Genomic DNA, 15,595 nt, shown 5'->3' on the forward strand with positions numbered 1-15,595 from the left:
CTCGAGGTGGGGACCCGCTACACTCTTACCTAATCCCCACCTCGAGTTACTAGGTGGGCCTATCATAGGGATACAAATACCTGCCTATGGGACATGCTATTATGGGCTCTCTCTCTCTCTCTCTCTCATCATTAAAAAGTGGTTCCCCAGTGGTTGAATGCAGGTAATTAGTACAAATTGCAATAAATGCTACATTAGCATAAAACACACCTCTTTTGCTATCGCATGCGGTACTTACCGCATTTTGATAACTCCAGGCCTATATTTGCACGTACTTTTACTCACAAAGTGCATATATGACGTTTGAACATTTTTTGCATGTAACCTTTTGAAAATTCACCCCAAAGTTTGTAAAGGGCTTTTTATCAGTCCTGCATACATCCCCAGAGGAGGCAGCAAACCTGTGCTACTTACAGGATAGCTGTAGACCAGAGGCCAGTGGAAATCTGAGTGGGTTACAGTACTCAAGTTATGGAAACTTGCCTTTCAGATGGAATAATGGACTCCTAAAAGCAGTGAAGCAAGAAGAAGAATACTTTAGTTACAAGTAGCAAAAAGGCTAAACTCTATGGAAAGGGACTGGACAATTAGGAAATTCTGTTAGACTTTCCTGTTACCAAAAAAAAAAAAAAAAGAAAATCAGAAAAATTATTGTAGGGAAAAAAATATCATTTGCATTCTTTTAATGAATACAAAATCTAATTTTATTTTCATGGTTAATGAATAAACATTTTTTTCTAAGTGTAAGTTACATAAATAAAGTTATATCCTTGTTTAAAACAAATAACTGTTTCTCCCTCTCTCTGGTTTTTCCCGAGAAGCTGGTAAGTGGTTGCCAAGGGTAAAATGAAAACAATCCAGACCCTGAATTGAACTCTGAATACGTTACACAAGTTTAGAAACCTGGAGTGGTTTTCCATAGTTCCAGCTCGCAGTATATCATTATCTTGTCTTGAATCAAGACAGCATTAGATGCTTCAAGTGTGTGTGTGTAAAACTCAGAGCAACCTTAAAAAAATAGCTTGAAAACGTCCAGTTAAAAAGGGCATGCTAACATACGTCCACCTTGTCATAAAATGCCTACAAATAAACAAGAAGGTTTTAAAAAGAAGTTCTGAATGTCCTTATGCATTCCATAAATCACAAATATTCCAGTAGAGAGTTCCATTAGAACGGTGAAGCCACGGAAGAGGCTCTCTCTCTCTCTCTTGCATCAGCGAGATGAGCCTGTTTGGCCAATGGGACATCTAGCTAACCTGTGTGACTGGACGGCAAAGCACGCGTAGGATTGTACATTTTAATAAGGCATTTGCCCGAGGAAAAGAACTGAGTTTTAACAAAGGATGGATCATCAAAGCAATCTTCTACCAACCACGAAGTTGTAGTGGTATCTAATGAAAGTTCAACAGAACCGAAGTAAAATGCTCTCCTCCCCTAACCTAAACTTACTGTCCCAGAGCGCAGGTAGGTAGACAGGCACAGAAGGGAAACATCCAGATAAACCAATGTCCCTGGTTAAAGGCCTATGAGAATGGTCCTCTCAGTGGTTTCATTTAGCCTAAATCTGGTGGTTGTTGACCTTGAGATCTTAGGATTTGCAGTTAAGAACATAAGAACATAAGAAATTGCCATGCTGGGTCAGACCAAGGGTCCATCAAGCCCAGCATCCTGTTTCCAACAGAGGCCAAACCAGGCCACAAGAACCTGGCAATTACCCAAACACCTAGAAGATCCCATGCTACTGATGCAATTAATAGCAGTGACTATTCCCTAAGTAAACTTGATTAATAGCAGTTAATGGACTTCTCTTCCAAGAACTTATCCAAACCTTTTTTGAACCCAGCTACACTAACTGCACTAACCACATCCTCTGGCAACAAATTCCAGAGATTTATTGTGCGTTGAGTGAAAAAGAATTTTCTCCGATTAGTCTTAAATGTGCTACTTGCTAACTTCATGGAATGCCCCCTAGTCCTTCTATTATTCGAAAGTGTAAATAACCGAGTCACATCTACTCGTTCAAGACCTCTCATGATCTTAAAGACCTCTATGATATCCCCCCTCAGCCGTCTCTTCTCCAAGCTGAACAGCCCTAACCTCTTCAGCCTTTCCTCATAGGGGAGCTGTTCCATCCCCTTTATCATTTTGGTTGCCCTTCTCTGTACCTTCTCCAATGCAACTATATCTTTTTTGAGATACGGCGACCAGAATTGTACACAGTATTCAAGGTGTGGTCTCACCATGGAGCGATATAGAGGCATTATGACATTTTCCGTTTTATTAACCATTCCCTTCCTAATAATTCCTAACATTTTATTTGCTTTTTTGACTGCTGCAGCACACTGAGCTGACGATTTCAATGTATTATCTACTATGACGCCTAGATCTCTTTCTTGGGTGGTAGCTCCTAATATGGAACCTAACATCGTGTAACTACAGCTAGGGTTATTTTTCCCTATATGCAACACCTTGCACTTGTCCACATTAAATTTCATCTGCCATTTGGATGCCCAATCTTCCAGTCTTGCAAGGTCCTCCTGTAATGTATCACAGTCTGCTTGTGATTTAACTACTCTGAATAATTTTGTATCATCTGCAAATTTGATAACGTCACTCATCGTATTCCTTTCCAGATCATTGATATATATATTGAAAAGCACCGGTCCAAGTACAGATCCCTGAGGCACTCCACTGTTTACCCTTTTCCACTGAGAAAATTGAGCATTTAGTCCTACTCTCTGTTTCCTGTCTTTTAACCAGTTTGTAATCCACGAAAGGACATCGCCTCCTATCCCATGACTTTTTAGTTTTCGTAGAAGCCTCTCATGAGGGACTTTGTCAAACGCCTTCTGAAAATCCAAATACACTACATCTACCGGTTCACCTTTATCCACATGTTTATTAACCCCTTCAAAAAAATGAAGCAGGTTTGTTAGGCAAGACTTCCCTTGGGTAAATCCATGTTGACTGTGTCCCATTAAATCATGTCTTTCTATATGCTCTACAATTTTGATCTTGAGGATAGTTTCCACTATTTTTCCAGGCACTGAAGTTAGGCTCACTGGTCTATAGTTACCCGGATCACCCCTGGAGCCTTTTTTAAATATTGGGGTTACATTGGCCACCCTCCAGTCTTCAGGTACAATGGATGATTTTAATGATAGGTTACAAATTTTAACTAATAGGTCAGAAATTTCATTTTTGAGTTCCTTTAGTACCCTGGGATGCATACCATCCGGTCCAGGTGACTTGCTACTCTTTAGTTTGTCAATCTGGCCTACTACATCTTCCAGGTTGACAGTGATTTCGTTCAGTTCGTCTGACTCATCACCCCTGAAAACCAACTCCGGAACTGGTATCTCCCCAACATCCTCACTAGTAAACACGGAAGCAAAGAATTCATTTAGTCTTTCTGCAATGGCCTTATCTTCCCTAAGAGCCCCTTTAACCCCTCGGTCATCTAATGGTCCAACCGACTCCCTCACAGGTTTCTTGCTTTGGATATATTTAAAAAAGTTTTTATTATGAGTTTTTGCCTCTATGGCCAACTTCATTTCAAATTCTCTCTTCGCTTGTTTTATCAATGTTTTACACTTAACTTGACAATGCTTATGTTTTATCCTATTTTCTTCAGATGGATCTTTCTTCCAATTTTTGAAGGATGATTTTTTGGCTAAAATAGCCTCTTTCACCTCACCTTTTAACCATGACGGTAATCGTTTTGCCTTCCTTCCACCTTTCTTAATGCGTGGAATACATATGGACTGCGCCTCTAGGATTGTATTTTTAAACAATGTCCAAGCCTGTTGAACACTTTTAACCTTTGCAGCTGCACCTTTCAGTTTTTTTCTGACTATTTTCCTCATTTTATCAAAGTTTCCCTTTTGAAAGTTTAGTGTTAGAGCTGCAGATTTACTTATTGTCCCCCTACCAGTTATTAGTTTAAATTTGATCATGTTATGATCACTGTTGCCAAGTGGCCTCACCACCGTTACCTCTCAGTTATTACTATTTTGTTCAAATTGCCCTAACACCTATATTCTTGAAAAGGAAGCATATATATTTCAACTGCCAAATAGTTAAATTTCTTTCCTATGCCTCAGAGAAAAAAAAGACATTTCAGTTCATGTCACTTTTGACATAATGAAGCATTGTGAATTTAAACGCAGGCAGGGTTTGGTGCTTCCATTGTTCCTTCCATTATATTTTACTTTAATGGACCAGCACCTTGTACTTTCTGCCTGCAGTTCCCTCATTCTTCTTTCACCTGGTAACTGTTTTGACATATGACCAGCCATTTTTTTTTTTTAAATCTCACTGTGAAAGTATATTCTGTGCAATAAATTCACAGCGCATACCTATACTGAGCTAAGTCCTAGAAAATCACTATTTTGTGGCTAACGGATAAATAACTGAGACCATCAGCCCGGGTCAATCTGGGAGTGTCAGCCGGGCAGTGTCCCTGGTTGGCTCAATTAACAGTTCAGCCTCATGCTTCCTGACTGCATGCTGCTGGGTATGTTAGACCTTGAGGGGAGGGGGTCGATGAGAGCTATCTATTGCTTCATTGAAGTTTGAATTCCAAGAATCAGTTATGTGGCTGGTGCTGATTGGTTCATTCCTGCAAGGAATTCAGGAGGCAGGGCAGTTAAATTTGGGTGCATTTAGGACAGTGTTGCCAACTTCATTTATTTCCTGTGAGATTGGGGGGGGGGGGGGGGGTGTTTCTAGTCATTTGCTTTTTTTTTTTTTTCGATTCACAGATTGCTTCTAATTGGGCGATTTTTCCTGTCAGTCGCATTTTTTTTGGGCTTGGTGGGTGTGACTTGTGCTCTGCTGTCGCAGTGATTGGCTGCTGCTGCCCGTCCATAGCAGGGGCACCCAAAATTATTGCTGCAGTAAGCCAATCAGAACTGCAAACGTTCACAGGAGCACGTGGGCAGCCCTGGCACGGCACTGCAGCAAGCAACAGTGTCCTGGGTGACCAAGGAAGCTTCTGTGCAGCAGCAGAAAGGGAGCGTAGCACTCAGCTGGCTACAGCAAGGTATAAGGAGGGGAGGAATGAGTATGCTGGGAGGGGAGAATGAGCGTGAGGGGATTGAAGACGTGTTTGTAGGGGATGGGGAAGGGGAAATGTGTGTGGAGGCCAGAGATGTGCTCGCAGTGGATGGGGAGGGGAGAATAAGTGTGAGGTGATTGAAGATGTGTTTGTAGGGGGTGGGGAAGGGTAAATGTGTTTGGGGGCCAGGGATATGCTCGGAGGGGGTGGGGAGGGGGAAAGAGTGTATGGGGGCCAGGGATGTGCAGGGAGAAGGACCCTGGGTCCAAGAGTAGCTAAAATGGAGTGGAGGCTGTGTGGGGAGGGGGAATGAGTGTGTGGGGGTCAGAGATGTGCAGGGAGGGGAAAATGAATGTGTGGGGGCCAGAGATGTGCAGGGAGAAGGGAATGAGCATGTGGGGGCCAGGGATGTGCAGGGAGAAGGGAATGAGTGTGTGGGGGCCAGGGATGTGAGGGGAGGGGGAATGAGTGTGTGAGGGCCAGGAATGTGCTTAGAGGGGGTGGGGAGGGGGGAATGAGTGTGTGGGTTTGGGGGTTTTTTTTTATTTGTTCTACACCACTTTTGATTTCATCTAATTTTTTTTTCTCTTTTCTTCTCCTTGCAGAACATCACCTTTGTAAGAAAGCCTGTCCATACTTGCTGTTTCTGTCATTGCCTGCTACTCTACTAAATGGTTTTGATCCACTATGGCTAAAATAAGGAACTGGGCTAAGTATTGTAAAAGATACTGCAAAGCTTGAGAAAAGGAATGTGAACTAAAAGCATGAATTCAGTCTGTTGTCAGCAATGAGAGTAAGGCTATGTGCAAATTTTGTAAATGCGAAATTCGTGCACATCATGCAGACGCTAAAATGCAACATGCTAAAATGGAGAAACATGCAAATAATTCGGCCCCTTTGTCAATCTCACGTGTTTTAGGCTTTTTTTGGGCTTGTTTTTATGGAAAAAAGGCGCTTGTTCTTTCATGAAAACCTGGCAACACTGGTTTAGGCATTACCGCTTTTTGGCTGGGAAAGCAGGCAGCATTTTTTTTTCTTTTTGGTTTTACCATGATTGGAAGGCAGCAGAAAAGTATGGTGTGTGTGGTCCACTGGGACTAAGCCTGGTGGTGCGGAAAGTCAGAGTCAGCCAAATTCTGCAGTCAGAGAGGTGGTCGGGTGCTGCACTCAGTAAGGCAGCAGTGACCGTAGTGAATTTGCAAATGCGGAGTGGGGTGTCTGAGTCTTGAGACCAGGGCCAGCGCAACAAACTGTGCAAGCCATGCACTTGCAAAGGGCGGCGGCTCTGAGGAGGCGGCACCCTGGGTCCAAGAGTAGCCAAAATGGAGTGGAGGCTGTGGGGCCACCCGGAGGACATCACACTGTGGGCAACCGTAGTAAAAAAAAACCACGTGGGATGGATAAGAGGCTTGACAAAGCCCTGCTGATTCGGTGTAGAGGGGAAAAAAAGCACATCATCTGCGCGAGCCAACAGTAGGAGCAGTGGCAGCATTTAAGTGATGTCATCTCCTGCTGCTGCGGGGGTCGGTCTTGCGAGAGGAGCAGCAAGATTTTACAGCTCCTACCATGAGACTGGCTCTGCAAAGTAGATGATGTCGTTCAAATGCTGCTCCTGCTGCCAGCTTGTGCGGGATGAGGGAGAAGCCTGACTATATAAACTGCGCTAAGGAGTCTCAGCACTTGGAGAGGGAGGAGGAAGAGTCTGGGAGTCACTGGATGAGAAGGTGGGGGGAAAAGCATAGGGAGGGGGGAGGAAGAAAGTGATGAAAGCATAGGAAGGGGAGGAAAGTGCAAAGGATGGGGAGGGAGGGATAGGGGGAAAGGGGAGAAAAACTGGGTCATGAGGAAATAAGGTGAGAAAGGCGAATCAGCTTAGATAGTGAGGGGTGAGAAGGAGAAGAATCTCTAGAGGGACAGAAATGGGGGAAGAACTGAGGCAATGTGAGAAGGGGAGGGAGGGAAGAGACTCTGGAGGGAGAGAAGGGGTGAAAAGTGGGGGAAAGAGGAAAGATAGTGAAGGAATGGGAAGGAAGAGCCGAGGTGGTGCGGTAAGGGGATGAGAAGTAAAGGAAAGAGCAGAAGTAGGGAGGCCATGGTCCGCTCTGTGGACCCCATCCATCTGCCAATGGCCTAAGTAGAAAAGAGGCTTTGGACTGCCAGGGGACAGCACTCAGCAGCAGCTCGAGTGGAGTGGAGGCCACCTTGTGATCCCGACCCAATAGAGAACAAAGTGAAGAGACGAGCCCAAAGCTCCCAGGGGAGCAATTGGAAGAAAAGAACAGGTGAAGCCCATGTGCGTGAGCCAGCATAAATGTGTGTGAATATGAGACAGTATGTGTGTGTGTGTGTGTGTGTGTGTGAGACAGCATATGTATGTGTGTGAGACAGCGTGTGAGTGTGTGTGAGACAGTGTATGTGTGTGTGTGTGTGTGTGTGTGTGCGCGTGTGGGAGAGAAGGAGTATGTGGATCTGAGAGAGGAAGCATGAGTATGTATGAGAGAAAGAAAGTGGCTGTGCATAAAAGGGAGAGAGAAAGGAAAAAGTTTATATGCCCTCCCTCTACCACTAATCCCCAGGTATGGAGAGTGGGATTTTTTAAAATCCTTATTAGTTTTAATTATTGGGTGTTTCATGTAATTGTTGTGTTGAAATATTTTACTGGTGTTTAGGAAATTAAAAAAAAAATGTAAATTAGTTTTTAAATATTGGATGTTTATTCTTCATCTGTCTTGAAATATTTATTTTCGTTATTAACATGGTGTTACGATTATGGTTGATATTTTATATTTCTTGATTTTACTATTTGATATTTTATGAGGAATGGTGGTTTCTGTTTTTGCATTGCTGCACTGTAAATAGAATCTGGCTTTTTACAATGTCCAGTTCAATTTTTGTCTGTACATTTCTATTTCTACTTTATGGTCTCTTTATTCTGTATTCGGTGAGGGAGCTATAAGGGTTATGGGAATGGTACCTTTCTGGGTTCCTAGTTCTCAGGGTTGGCAATGGCTAGGGGTATCTGACATGGATTTACAGCCTATTGTAGGGCAGTTGGGTTGGGGGGGGGGGGGGTCTTGGTCATGATTATTGATCATAGCAGCTGCCTTCTGAAGTTTTGGGGGAGTGATTCATTCCTTTTGGCCACTCTTATGGGGCTTATTATAATATACAGGGATTGAGGAAGATTCACTACATCCTGCAGGTAGTCTGCTGTCTGCTGGTCCTAAATCTCCTTTTCAGGTTGAATCACAGTGCCAAGGGGCTCTTGACCATGCTGATGCACCAGGGACATCTTGGCAGGAGGAATTGAGAGGCAATTGAGTGGCGCTCAGTGGAGGTCCCAGATGAGCAGGGCAGATGTGGTGCAGGTCTCACAAGGTGGCACTGTGCAGGTTCCACAGCCAGTATGGGAGCCAGGTGAATCTGCTACTGGGATAGGGGATGTAAGGGAGGGGGAGGCTGTGGTCGCTACCTCACAGTTGGTGTAAGAGTTGAGAACTGATGATACATCTGTGATTGTGGTGGGGGCTGGTGATGAATGGGTTCAAGAACTGGTTCAGGGTGGAAAAGCAGTTGGGTCTGGTGGGAAGAAGTGACAAGATACTTCCAGGCATTATCTACGATGGAAGCCAGGGGGGAGGGGGCTATTCTTCAAGTTTGTCCACATCTGGTTCTTCGTCTTCTTCTTCCTCTTCTAGTTCTTCCTTCAGGGAGAGGCCTCATGCATCAGTTAATGCTGGCGATGCAGGGGATAAGGGGCACCAGTTTGGGTTGCTTTGTCAGAGCTCAGGGAAGTTATGTCACATTCTTTCAGGAACAAGGTTAGGAAGTGTAGCTATATTGATATGTTTAGGTTGTCGGAGAGGAGGAGGAGCGTAGAAGGGAGGGTAAGAAGAAGGAGCATTTCACGCATACTCAGAAAAGTGTCCCACGGATGATACTGAATGGAATTAGGTGTTTTCTTCTTTTGGCCAGCGTGGTGGGGCATCATGATCCATCACAGCATGGGGCTTTACTTGCATATGCAGATATGAACCTGGAGGTGCACAAGTTTATGAGAGTTGGGCAGAGCTTAATTATGATGAGTGGTTTAGGAATAACATGGAAGAAAATAAGTTTGTATCCTGAGGGACCCAAGACACAAGCCTTTTGCTTATGCAGATAACCTATAAGGTGGCAGGGTCAATGAGGTAGTACCGATACTGTGGTCTAACCATCATCTAATTTGTGGGAAAATAAGTGTAGACTATCTCTGATGGAATAACAGTCAAAAAATTATACGGTTGCCCCTGCTTGTTTTAAAGTACAGCTTCATAGATACTTTTTATCATTTAATATGGATGATTTAGTAATGCAATGGTTTGTAAAACTAAAGTAAATTTATGAGCAACTTGCTCCAGAACGCGAGGTGTTAGTTGCCGCTCATACAAGAAAATGTCCTTGGTATAAGTTTGAGTTGAATAATAAATAGAAAGCAGTTTGTAAATTGGAACGTAGATGGTATAAGAATAAATCTGAAAGAATAAACAGAGTTATCTTGTTGAATTCAAACTCTATAGAGCTGATGTGAAGAAAATGAAAAGTGAATATTATATTTCAAGGAGAGTGTCTTCACTCAGGCAACCTAGGGAGCTGTATTTGATTGTTAGCTCTCTCACTAAAAAGCCAGTGTGTAGAGATTTTTAGCTGTCTTTGGATGATTAGAAAAGAGACATTCTGGGATAGGGGTGGGGGCTTGTGCACCAGGGATGTGTTTTGAAACTACATAGGTATGTTTACTTTCCAGAAAGAACTCAAGTAACTTGCTATTAAAATTCCTAACTTATGCCATTGTTTGAAAGCATGTTAAGGGCATGCATGTACTCTTAGCAGCTTAATAACCCGATATTCAAACACAAAGTACATAGGTACCTTCAGGTCAATTTTCAAAGCATTGCTCATGCAAAAATGGCCAGATACACGTGTATGCAGGCCTCGCACAAGCAACGCACATTTTAAGAAGCTGCGAAGTACGCGCATACATACCCATACGCGCATCAAGAAGAATGGGGTTGAAAAGGGGCAGGGCATGGGTGGGGCATCAGTGTTGTGGGGCGGGGCCAAGATTTACTTTCATAAATCCACATTTTAAAAAGGCTGACCATGGCGTGCATCTGCTTGTTATCCACATAACTTTACTTCTGATCCTGATGAGGAGCAAGTCTGGAGATCCAGAGTTTTAGGCCATTTAGCACAGTGTCTGGAAGACCTCGATATGAACTGGGCAAACTGGTGGACTACTTGGAAAAATTGTTTTTTCCCTCACAGGAGTATGTTTTAAAATCTGCCTGCAGACACACATAAAAGCCGCTAAAGCCCTAGCCAAAATAACCATGGGAAGAGTACTTTAAATGATACACGCGTACTTAAAAGCACAATTTAAAATTTCAGCATCTCTCTCTCACTCATCGATAGGAACGTTTATGGGTGCATGCGCATTACTTTCAAAATTAGCCTGCTTGTGTTTCAAAATCTTCATGTTTTGGGCAGGCTAAAAGGTATCTGTAAATCTTTGTAGCTATTCATTTAAGGGTGGATTTTAAAAAGGCCTTCGTGTAAAATCTGGCCTTTACGCGCGTGGCTGGGCCTAGTGTGCACCGAGCCTATTTTCAAAAAGGCCCGGTCACATGCGTAAAGGCCGGTACGCGCATTAGTGCGGGCCTTCTTGAAAGGGGCAGGCCGGGGGCCATTTTCTGGGCGGGGCGGGGCTAGATGCGCCCTATATAGTGGCCATTTGCCGCTGTGCCGGCGCGTGCAACTTGCTCCTGTTCCTTTGCAGGAACAAAAGGTAAAATACAAAAATTAGTGGTAGCTAGGATAGGGATAGGGGGAGGGCAGGGAAGGGAGGTTAGGGTAGGGGGTTGGGAACTGGGGAAGGCCCTGAAGTGTCGCCGCATGTATTTGCAAAATTATATCCCCCCTTGCGTGTGCCAACCTGGAATTTTCTAACATGCCAGCACGAGTATGTTATAAAATTGCACGTTCATGTGTGCGCGCCAGGTGGTGTGCACGCTTTTGGAAAATCTACCCCTTATTTATTTTCATTTGATATTTAGCCTTTTCCTAGGAAAGGCACATGGTGGATTACAAAGAAAGATGTGAATTTCAGAACATACAGGGGCGGATTTTAAGAGCCCTGCTCGCCGGTAGGCCTATGTTCAATAGGCCTACCGGCGCGCGCAGAGCCCCGGGACTCGCGTAAGTCCCGGGGTTTTCCGAGGGGGGTGTGTTGGGGGCGTGTCGGGGGCGGGGCCGAGCGGCGCGCCGTTTTCGGGGCGGGACGCGGCGTTTCGGGGGCGGGCGCGGGGGCGTGGTTTCAGCCCGGGGTGGTCCGGGGGCGTGGCTGCGCCCTCCAGAACCGCCTCCGGGTTGCATCTAGGCGCGCCAGCGGCCCGCTGGCGCGCGGGGATTTACTTCTCCCTCTGGGAGGCGTAAATACCCCAACAAAGGTAGGGGGGGGGGTTTAGACAGGGCCGGGGGGGTGGGTTAGGTAGAGGAAGGGAGGGGAAGGTGAGGGGAGGGCGTTAGCGAATTCCCTCCGAGGCCGCTCCGATTTCGGAGCGGCCTTGGAGGGAACGGAGGTAGGCTGCGCGGCTCGGCGCGTGCCGGCTACACGAAATCGGTAGCCTTGTGTGCGCCGATCCAGGATTTTAGCGGCTACGCGCGTATCTACTAAAATCCCGCGTACTTTTGTTGGCGCCTGGAGCGCCAACAAAAGTACGCCAACGTGCCGTTTTTGAAAATCTACCCCACAGTATGTTGGGGAGGGGCACTGGGAACAGAACATATAAACTGAAAACTGAACTATTTATTTATTTATTTATTTATTTTTAGATACCGATATTTGTGGAACATCATACCGGTGTACACTGATTTCATAGTATAGGGAGGATACCTAGCAATAAGGTAAACACAGCATGAAATAAACATAGAACACTGTATTTATAATTAGGAACCCTACTGAAAATGTACCCCTTAGAATATATATGTATGCCAATATGAGATGCATGACTCTACTGTTTGGGAAATATTCAGATGTAGTTGTTTCCCCTTCCCACACACATCTGTTCTCTCCTTCTGATTATATTGTAACTTAAATACGCTTGTAACCTGCATTTAACTTTTGATGTTTGTGAGGATCACGTGCATTTTAGAAATATTTGCTGAAACAATGAAATAGGATAAATTAAATATATAACTATCTAGGTAACTGACTCACAGAAGATAAGACATTATTTAATGGAAATAAATGGAATTGAGAAAGAAAAATGTGAAATTTGAAACTGTATGGAGTACCTTGGGAAGATGTTAGATGTAAAACTAAGAACGCTGGGTATGTAAAACTCACTCTTAGGATGCAGAAGTAAAACAAGGGCTGAGAGTAAAGGGGTCATAAAGAAAATGCAGGCATTTGAAATATGGTATTATTGAATAATTCTGAAAATGAAGAGGAATGACATGATCTCAGATGAAAGTGTGCAGGAGAGCATGGAAGATACATTAGAAGGTGCATTAGCAAAAAGGATTATTTAGGATGAATCAATCCATAAAAGAGGCAATCTATTTCAAGGGCATGGCACTTTCACCATGTCAACTTTACAGTCAGTATTCAGGAATTCACTGAAATAAGCCCAAACAATGCAAAATGAAGAAAATCTCATCCTTGTACATTAACAAACGAGCTACAATGTGCATGTCAGATTCAATTCATTGACTACGACATACATGGAACTGTTGATAGCATTGCTATTATGTTGGTCCTGTGGTTCACCTACAGCTACCTTTTCACATCTTTAATTTTATTGTTCAATTACTAGTCAGTTTAGTATAATGTCTGGGACATGATATCCTGAATGTTGAATATTTCCAATCCCCTGACATATATTAAATCACCTGCAGTTTTTCCATTATTGCCTCCTTCACAATAGAAATTGTTGGACTTCCTACTTTCTATAGCTATCAAGATGGCATTGTGTAATTTGAAAACAGCTACTAATTTAAACGTTTCATTTTGATGGCACACTGTTTGTCTCTATTACAAATATGAAAAAGAAGCTGCACTCAGACAATATCGGATGGGCAGTTGGCTCTGGCAATGTGGAAGTTGATAGACCATTACTTTTCAGTGTCATAATTTAGATGTACTAAATATTCCAGATGTGTTCTTGCATAAACGTTTAAATATGTATCTATATTCATAATGTTTAGTTTGAATGATATTACATAGTATATTTACAACATTGTTTATATACTTGAAGCTCTGTACTTTGCTTGCTCTTTGTTCATTATTCTTACAATAAAAAAGTCCAAATGTCTTCTCAAGACCCATTTGTTTAAATCTGCCTATTTTTGAATTTTATAATTTGAAACAGTATTTTAATTTGCTATTCTTTTATGCTTTTTAATGTAATTTGTTTTCTTTTTATTGTCAATTATTTTATGCGTGTTTCATTGTTAACCGCCTAGACCACTCTGTGTTAGGTGGTCTATAAACCTAATAAACCTAAACCTGATAAAAACATTTGAACTGATAATATTGCTTTCATAGAACAATTTATCTCATTAGTCTTTGTTCTTTCGTATATATACTTTGGCTTCATCTACCTTTCTGCATCATCATCAAGTGCCATCTTTGATACAAAGATCGGCAACTAGGGTGTATTAGCTCTCTCTATATTCATTTTCCTCTGTTTCACTAATATTTCCAGACCTTCACAGTTTTTTTTAATGTCATCGTCTTAGACTGCTCTCTGCTTTCTTCTTTCTTCTGCCTTCCAGAGCCTTTTGCCGCCAGAATCTCTGAGTACATGACCAGCAAATCTCATTTTCCTGTTAAGTGAATGGAATCCCTCATTAGATAGGATCGTGATGAGGAAAGGTTGGAGAACAGAAATTTCAGGTTAGTCCTTTGTCTTGTCCTGCATATTGCTGTTTAGTGTTGTGACTGTAATAGCTTTTTTTTTTTTTTTTTCCCCCGTGTATGTGAATGCTGGGATTTTCTTGTGGAGCAGGGTGACTAGCTATTTCAATGAGTATGCAAATGGGACTGTGTGGGGCCTGAAAGACAGACGTGTGATTTAAATTCTTGCTCCTTATTTGCAATGGTATTCTGACCTGCACAGGCTCAATAAGGTTTTCTTGCCTTATTGTTTTGTTACTTTGGACTTCCAGCTAACTCAGAGCAGGCTTTTCTAGGGTTATAGTGCCACGAGTCTTCAATAGCACCTACCTGGGGACTTCTCCCTGCACCTTGGATCTTACCAGCAGATTCCCTGCCTCTGATGGAATAAGCAATTGAGCTTCCAATAGTGTGATACCTTCCTCATTCACTTAGATAACTAGTAACGCTGGTTGCTTAAAAAACAATGAAGAGGTTAACTAGGGATTTGGTCTTGGTTACAAAAGTGTTGGTTACAAAAGTTCCAAGAAAAGTAACCTGTTCATTTTATAATGTAATCATAATTTCAGTTTATCAACCATCAAAAAGAAAACTCATCGAAGTTGAAAAACAATAGGGAATTTGACTTTATAGTACATAAACTGCAAACCGTTTTAGCAAGGAATGATCTTATGTGTTTATTTAAACGTTACATCAAAATGTCCTAAAAAGGCATTTTTTACAGCTGGTGATAAATCATCCCATTCTTATGCTTATATCTTTAGAGGATTATTTTATTCTATGCTTTGGAAAAGGCAATTACTCATGATGGTAATCCTAACAGCATGGTGTTAATTTATGTCCCAATGCACATAATATTAAAAATAGTCACATTCACACCAGCCTATATTATTGGACTTAGTAACAGTATATCATTTGCATGTACAATTATTTTATATACTGTTCCATGTGCTTTCTTATATATTAAAGAATGGTTGCATGCAAGGAGAGTAATTTTCAAAATGATCTCATTGCACAATGACTTTCAAAAAAAAGTTAAAAATTTGGCAGTTCAAACAAGCCTATACTTAATCCTCACCTCACCCGGACCTCATAGCATCTGTAATATAGTTTTTTGTTTCACCTTCTCTTTCGTATTATTGTCCTCCTAGGTCATCCTGACCTTTTATTTTTCTCTCTCTCCCCACGTTCCTTTGATATCCCTGTTATATGTAACTTTATTTTTCCTCTCTCTCTTTTAAGGTTATACACCCCCAGTTATTTGTAAACTGATGTGATATTCATTTGAATGTCGGTATATAAAAGTTCCTAAATAAATAAATAAATACATCTGGCCATCTAACTAAGGAATTAACCAGATCAAAAGGTTTGAAACGTGAAGGCATTTCAGAAGGTGGGGATGGGTCGAGGATTAAAGTTCCATCATATATTGAATTTTTCACATATTTATATGCATACATAGTTTCTTCACAGCTATACCCAGTCGAACCCAAAGTAGATGTGAAGTCCAAGGGTACAAAAATATCTTGACACTGACTTAGTGAAAATTGCCCCTAATATGTTTGTGTTATTAAGTTTTGTTGGGGAGGATAATATGC

General features: G+C 42.4%; 1 long non-coding RNA gene across 1 annotated transcript; it reads left to right on the forward strand.

Annotated features, from left to right (window-relative positions):
• Positions 1 to 5,675: 5,675 nt before the first annotated feature.
• LOC115079951 lies at positions 5,676 to 13,957 on the forward strand. The gene is made up of 3 exons (XR_003853460.1): positions 5,676 to 5,852; positions 11,933 to 12,004; positions 13,877 to 13,957. It is a non-coding gene; the product is annotated as an uncharacterized LOC115079951 (long non-coding RNA).
• The last annotated feature ends 1,638 nt before the right edge of the window (positions 13,958 to 15,595 follow it).

This window comes from Rhinatrema bivittatum, chromosome 1, assembly GCF_901001135.1.
Source record: "Rhinatrema bivittatum chromosome 1, aRhiBiv1.1, whole genome shotgun sequence".
Classification (NCBI taxonomy): Eukaryota; Metazoa; Chordata; class Amphibia; order Gymnophiona; family Rhinatrematidae; genus Rhinatrema; species Rhinatrema bivittatum.